At 52.0% G+C, this 7,693-nt stretch overlaps 1 non-coding gene and 1 pseudogene across 1 annotated transcript; both read right to left on the reverse strand.

Annotated features, from left to right (window-relative positions):
- Positions 1–5,963: 5,963 nt before the first annotated feature.
- On the reverse strand, positions 5,964–6,154 carry LOC140397300 (U2 spliceosomal RNA). The gene has a single exon (XR_011936805.1). It is a non-coding gene; the product is annotated as a U2 spliceosomal RNA (small nuclear RNA).
- Positions 6,155–6,939: 785 nt separating this feature from the next.
- LOC140397152 (U2 spliceosomal RNA) lies at positions 6,940–7,113 on the reverse strand (annotated as a pseudogene).
- Positions 7,114–7,693: the final 580 nt, after the last annotated feature.

Consider the following 7,693-nt stretch of genomic DNA (forward strand, 5'->3'; position numbering starts at 1 on the left):
AGACACTAACTCGCCCCCACACACACTAACCCCCCCATGCACTAACCCTCCCCAAAACATTACCCCCCCCACTCACAACAAAAAACCCCACACACTAAACCCCCACACACGCTAACCCCCCACACATACTAACCCCCCCAGACACTGAACTCCCCATACACACTAACACTCCCCACACACACTAACTCTCCTACACAAACTAACCCCCCACCAAACACAGTGACCACCCCAGACACACTAACCCCACTCCCCCACACACTAAACCTCTCCCACACAAACTAACCCCCCTCACACACTAACCCCCCACAAACACAACCCCCCCCCACACACACACACTCTAACCACCCACACACACTAACCCCCAAACACACTACCCCCCCCCACACAAACACTAACACCCCACACACACTAATCCCCCCCCCACACACTAACCCCCACACACACTGACCCCCACACAGACACTAACTCGCCCAACACACAATAATCCCCCCCAAGCACTAACCCCCCCCAAAACATTACCCCCCACCCCACTCACAAAAAATAAACCCACACACTAAACCCCCACACACGCTAACCCCCCACACATACTAACCCCCCCAGAAACTGAACTCCCCATACACACTTACACCCCCCACACGCACTAACTCTCCCACACAAACTAAACCCCCCAAACACAGTGACCACCCCAGACACACTAACCCCCCTCCCCCACACACTAAACCTCTCCCACACAAACTAACCCCCCTCACACACTAACCCCCCCACAAACACTAACACCCCACACACACACTCTAACCACCCACACACACTAACCCCCACACACACACTGATGCACACACAGACTAACCCCTCCCCACCTATACTACCCCCCACACACACTGACCCCCCACACACACTAACCCCCCCCCCACACTAACCCTCCCACACACACTAACCCCCCCCCCACACACAAATCTCCCACGCACTCAGTAACCCCCCCCCCCACACACACAGACTAACCCCCCCCCACACACAGACACACAGTAAACCCCCCCCACACACACTAACCCCACACACACACTCTCCCCCCACACACACTACCCCGCACACTCATACTACCCCCCCCCACACACACTTAGCCCCCACACACACTAACCCTCCCACACACACTAACCCCCCACACACACAATTCCCCCATGCACTCACTAACCCCCCCCACACACACACAATAACCCCCCCCCCACACACAAACACACTAACCCCCCCCCCCACACTCTAATCCCCCCCCACACACTAACCCCTCCACACAAACAACCCCTCCCCACACACACTAATACCCCCCCCCACACACACACTCACACGCTGACCCCACCCCACACACTATTACCCCCAGGCACACTTTTTTTTAATTCAAAAACATATACTTTATTCATAAAATGTATCATAAGCATTACAGAACATTTCGAATTGTCTTGACTGTACATTTATGTCAGAGTAACACATTGCCTTGACTTTCTTCCATTCAATTTTCATAATATTACACACCCTTGACTCCAGATTTGATCTGGAATTTTTCTGATTCCCACCCATTGATTGAGACTGCGCTATAGATGTTGGTGTAGAGCAGTTTGATCCAATTGAGAATTCCCTCCCCAAACCCCATTTTGGAGAGCACATCCATCATGTAGGGCCTGTACTGCGCTGTATTGTTCTATGTTCTATGTAGGTGTGCGATATTCTGTCAAAAGCCTTCTCCTGGTCAAGGCAGATGAGGCAGGTGTCCACCCTCCTGTCCTGCACGAGGCTATCAGAGATCTTTCTGTCGGGTACAGCACAGGTCTGGTCAGGGTGAATCACCGAATCCAGAGCAGACCTGACCCGATTGGCGATGACCTTGGCTAGAATTTTGTAATCCACATTCAACAGTGAAATGGGTCGCCAATTTCGAATTTCTTCCCTTCTCCCCTTCTGCTTGTAGACGAGGGAGATGATGCCTTTCCTCATGGACACTGACATGCTGCCTTCCAGAAGAATACTCTCGCACACTTCCAGCAGGTCTGGGCCCATCCAGTCCCACAGAGCCGAATACAACTCAACCGGTAAGCCGTCGCTTACGGGGGTTTTACTCGTCTCGAAGGACTTGACGGCCTTAGTCAGCTCGTCCAGAGTTAATGGTTTGTCCAGGTTTTCCAGCTCGCTGTCGCCTATGATCTCCGTGATAGTCGACAGGATGGCCTGGGAAACAGTGCTATCTGTTGGCTTCAGATCATACAGTCCGGCATAAAAGGATTGGCTGATCCTCAGGATGTCAGACTGCGATGACTTTACAGAGCCATCTTCTTCCTTCAGGCTGCTGATCACAGAGGTCTCTCTGTGCACCTTTTGGAAGATGAAGCGTGAGCACTTTTCATCCTGCTCCACGGAGCGGACTCTGGAACGGAAGATGACCTTGGAGGTCTCCGAGGTGTAGAGCGAGGCTTGCTGGCACTTCACCTCTTGGAGATCCTCCTTGACATCCACCCCCATTGACTGCAGCTGGAGCAAACTCTGCATTCGTTTCTTGAGCCTGGACATGACGATTCGTACCACTCTCACCTTTTGAACCCCCTTGAGGATGAAAACCTTTTGATGTTCCCCTTGGTTGCTTCCCATCATAGATGTGGAGACTCAAAGAGGGGTTTCGCTGTTCTCCAACCTTTGTAATCTCTCCTGAGTTCCTCGAGGTTCTCAGGGGTCAGCAATTTTACATTCAGCTTCCATGTCCCCCTGCCTACCCCCTGTTTTTCCTGCAGGTGGCAGTCGGCCAGTAGGAGGCAGTGGTCAGAGAAGAATACCGGCCTTACATCGGTGGACCTGACCGTGAAAGCTCGGGACACAAAGACGAAGTCTAATCTGGAGCGGACGGACCCGTCTGGCCGTGACAATGAGTATTTACGCTGCGCTCCGTCTGCAGGCTTGCTGCAGACGTCGAGCAGCTTGGCGTCTTTTACCGTTTCCATCAGGAGTCTGGACGTAGCGTTTAGTTTGATGTCGGCTCTGCCGGATCGTCCAGCCGCATCGATGATGCAGTTGAAGTCACCGCCCAGAATGACCGGCTTGGAGGTAGCCAACAGCAGTGGGAGTTGCTGAAGGCCTGCCAGCCGCTCGCTTTTTACGGCCGGGGCGTACACATTAATTAGTCTGAGAGGGGTGCTGTTGTATTTGATGTCTGCTACGAGGAGGCGCCCGGCCACCACCTCCTTAACGTCGGAGATGGTGAAGTTGCCTCCCCGCAGCAGAATACCCAGGCCGGAGGAGCGGCAGTCGTTTCCTCCTGACCAGATGGATGGCCAGTGGGATGACCAGCTCAACCAGCGCCTGTAGTTGCTGAGGTGCGGAATTCCGCACTCCTGCAGGAACAGTAGGTCAGCTTTCACATTTGCTAAATAGTTGAGTGTGGCTACTCACCGCAAAGTATCGATGATGCTTCGCACATTTATGGATGCAATTTGAAAACCCATTATAAAAAGGGAGATTTACCAGTCTCAGAGTCCATAGTCTATACAGTTGGCTGTTCCAGCTGCTGGATGTTCCCCAGCATGCCGGGGGTGCTCGCAAACTGTTGCACAGTTGCAGGGCTGAGAAAACTGTCCTGGTCCGCACTGGTCCCGTGAACCTGATGCAGATGCATTGCGGGGGTGGTGTTGGGGTTGCAGGCCGGTCTTCGCCTGGGTTGTTGCTGCTTGTTACTTTCGGGGGTTGGTCTTTGACCTTGTTTTCGATGTCCGGCGTTTGGTGGCCGTTGGTCGTATTGCTGTTCCCATGAGCCAGAGGTTGCTTGTGTCGGCGTGTTGTATTTTCTTCCCTGTCTGTGGTCTGGGGGGTCTGTGCATCCCGTTCCACATTGGTGCTTTGCCTCTTTATTTGAGGCCGATTCTTGTCTTGTTTTCCCTCATCGGAGGAGGTGTCGGCACTAAGTGCGCTGGCTGAAAGGTGTCGCTTTTTGCCACTCCCCCTCTGGGAGTTCTTCAGTTTGTTTTTTTGTTTCCTCTTCCGTTTGTCCCTGTTCACTGCTTCCCAGGGTCTTTATACTTCGTCCCAGCCTCTTCCATTGAGTGTTCCTCGTCAGATGAGGCTGGGGTTGAGTTGTCCGGTCGTTCTGGGGCCTACTCTTTTTGTTGGGGGCCCTCCTGTTGCTTTTCCGCATTCTGTGCTGTGGTGTCTTTTTCGGTGGAGGGTGTATGAACCTCCTCTCTGGTCGCCTTTTTAACTCCGCTGCTGATGATCTGTGCATATGTCGCCCCGCGTTTCGGGCAGGCCCTGTAAAGATGGCTGACCTCCCCACACAGGTTGCAGCACTTGTCTTCTTTGCAGTCCTTAGTCGTGTGTCCCTCCTGCCTGCAGTTTTTGCAGAAGGTCACGCTGCAGTTTGCGGCAACATGCCCGTTTTGCCACATACTCGTGGCAGTCCCACGTAGTAGAGGTAGCCACGATTTCGTCCAATGGCGAAACTGGAGGGGGGATGCAGGATGGTTCCGTTGCCGTCTGTTCTCAGAGTCACCTTGATCTGGTGCTCATTTGTCCAGATGCCGAAGGTGTCTTTCACTTGCACGCTGTCACTTTTCAGCTTAGCGTACCTGGCGAGGAACGTGAGCACATCAGACACGGGGACGTGGGGGTTGTACGTGTGCAGTGTAACAACCCGAGTTTGCTGCGACGGTATCGTAAACAGAGGCTCCGCAGTCATGATCGACAGGGGACGCTGGTTACCTTTTTCCTTGAAGACGTTCAAGAATCTGATGCACGCTGCGACGCTCATGAAGGTGACATCAAAATATCCACTGTTGGGGAAGTTTTGCAAGCAGAAGATCTCTGTTGCTTTGAACCCATAACACTCGAGCAGCACCCGCTTCACGAAGAGTTTCCGGTCCAAAGGTGACTCCCCTTCCGTTTTCTTCACTGTGACTTGGACAGTGTTTCGCAGTCCCCAGCCTGGTGGTTGGGATGCAGCTGCATCCATAGCTCGAACGTTGGGTCTTAACTGTATCGTAGTTGGCTTTGGGCAGCATGCAGATCCACCAATAGCAGCCGAGCTCCAAACGTTACCTCTTTGACGACTTCAATCCCTCCGAGTTCTCCAGTCCACGATCGACATCGAAATCCTCAGGTTCCCTCGATTAAATGAGACTACACTTGATCTTAGCCAAAATGCCGAGCAGCGACAGCCCAGAATTTCCGGCTATGACTCTTGTCCTCCTCGTCCACCGACATTCAGGTGCACCTTGCTGCGCTCGACTGTGCTTTGGAACTTTTAGTCTACGGTCACTGTTGGTCAAGAGACCTCCAGCTTGGCCGAGCACGGTGGAGTCTGTGTTTGCAGAACCAGTAAAACAGGGTGACATTGTCTGGCACGCCTTCCACTGTCATCACCAGAAGAAATGGAGACGCTGTTCATGCTTAGTGACACCCAACGCAGGGAGTCGAAGAAACCTCCAGCTTTGCCGAACAAAGGGCAATCCGTGCAAGCAGCAAGTACTGGCGGAATCCAACATGGGGCAATGTCTAGTCTCCCTGAGCTCCACCCTGGCGTGTTGGTCGTGGAGTCAGGATACCGAAAAGAGACGCCGTGAAGGTACACCTACATCCAAATCAGGATGCCATTCAGTCTGTCGCCACACTTCCCCGTTGTGCAGGATGAAGGGATGTGGTAACTGAAATGAGGAGAAGGCAAGTCGCCATCCTGGGGTGAGAGGGAGTGGCCTGGAAAAAGCAGCAGGAAATCTGTGTGGCATATCAGCTGAAAACGGAGCCTGGCAGCTACAAGTCCGCGAGTCATTCGGCTCGCAAGATTAGTGCACTAAGCGCCCGCCAGCAGAAAAGCTAGCAATGCTTTGGAGCCTGAAAGGCCATAAATTGGTCAGGATGAGACAACTGGACAAGAGAGAAAAGGGGAAACCACGTTTTGCGCCATTTTCTGCTTTTGTACTTTTTGCTCCCCAAAGCGGGCTGAAGGCACCATTCCTGGAAGCATTGCAAGACCAGGTTGATGCGTGGAGCGGAAGGAGCAAGCCCCTGATCCATCTCCGAGTCCCAAAAATTAATTTAATATTCGGTCCCCAGATAGAGGACATATCAGATATTAAACTGATAAGAACAGATACTACACTTGATCTGAGCCAAAAGGCCGAGAAGCGATAGCCCATATTTTCCGGCTATGGCTCTTGTCCTCCTCGTCCACCGAGATTCAGGTGCACCTTGCTGCGCTCGACTGTGGTTTGGAACTTTTAGTCTAAGGTCACTGTTGGTCAAGAGACCTCCAGCTTGGCCGAGCACGGTGAGTCTGTGCATGCAGAACTAGTAAAACACAACAGGGAGACATCGTCTGGCGCGCCTTCCACTGTCGTCACAGGAATAAATGGAGACGCTGTGAAGGACCAGTGACACCCAACGCAGGGAGTCGAAGAAACCTCCACCTTTGCCGAACAAAGGGCAATCCGTGCAAGCAGCAAGTACTGGCGGAATCCAACAGGGGGCAATGTCTAGTCTCCCTGAGCTCCACCCTGGCGTGTTGGTCGTGGAGTCAGGAGAGCGAAAAGAGACGCCGTGAAGGTGTGCCTACATCCAAATCAGGTTGCAGTTCAGTCTGTCGCCACACGTCCCTGTTGTGCAGGATGAAGGGCTGTGGTACCTGAAGTGAGGAGAAGGCAAGTCGGCATCCGAGGGTGAGGGTGAGTGGCCTGTAAAAACCAGCAGGAAATCTGTGTGGCATGTTAGCTGAAAACGGAGCCTGGCTGCCGTAAGTCCGCGAACATTCGGCTCGCAACATTAGTGCACGAAGCGCCCGCCAGCAGAAAAGGTAGCAGTGCTTTGGAGCCTGAAAGGCCATAAATTGGTCAGGATGAGACAACTGGACAAGAGAGAAAAGGGGAAGCCAGGTTTTGCGCCATTTTCTGCTTTTGTACTTTTTGCTCCCCTATGCGGGGTGAAGGCACCATTCCTGGAAGCATTGCAAGACCAGGTTGATGCGTGGAGCTGAAGGAGCAAGCCCCTGAACCATCTCCGCGTCCCAAAAATCAATTTGATATTCAGTCCTCAGATAGAGAACATATCAGATATTAAACTGATAAGAACAGATTTTTTTTTTCAAAAAAATATACTTTATTCATAAAAATTTATCATGAGCATTACAGAAACATTTCAAATTGTCTTGACTGTACATTTCCGGCAGGGTTACATGTTGCCTTGACTTTCTTTCATTCAATTTTGATATTGTCATACACATATCACTCTTTACATTACTATTCCTTCTTAAATATTTACAGTGGAATGTTTGTTTTTGTACATTGGAGTGTTGGTTGCCCAGACCGAGGGGCTTTATACTGTTACCCGCCCCTCGGTGTACATTTGCTGGAAAGACTTTACACAGTGGTGTTTCCCCATTGCACCTTGGCGGCAGCTGCCCCAAGCTTGAGGTGCGTCCCTCAGCACGTAGTCCTGGACCTTGGAATGTGCCAGTCTGCAACACTCGGTCGAGGACAATTCTTTGCACTGGAAGATCAGCAAGTTTCGGGCATACCAAAGATCGTCTTTTACCGAGTTGATGACCTTCCAGCAGCAGTTGATATTTGTCTCGGTGTGTGTCCCTGGAAACAGTCCGTAGAGCACAGAGTCCTGTGTCACAGATCTGTTCGCGATAAACCTTGACAAATACCACTGCATCTCTCTCCAGACCTTC

The sequence above is a fragment of the Scyliorhinus torazame genome, chromosome 20, assembly GCF_047496885.1.
Source record: "Scyliorhinus torazame isolate Kashiwa2021f chromosome 20, sScyTor2.1, whole genome shotgun sequence".
NCBI classification, from domain to species: Eukaryota; Metazoa; Chordata; class Chondrichthyes; order Carcharhiniformes; family Scyliorhinidae; genus Scyliorhinus; species Scyliorhinus torazame.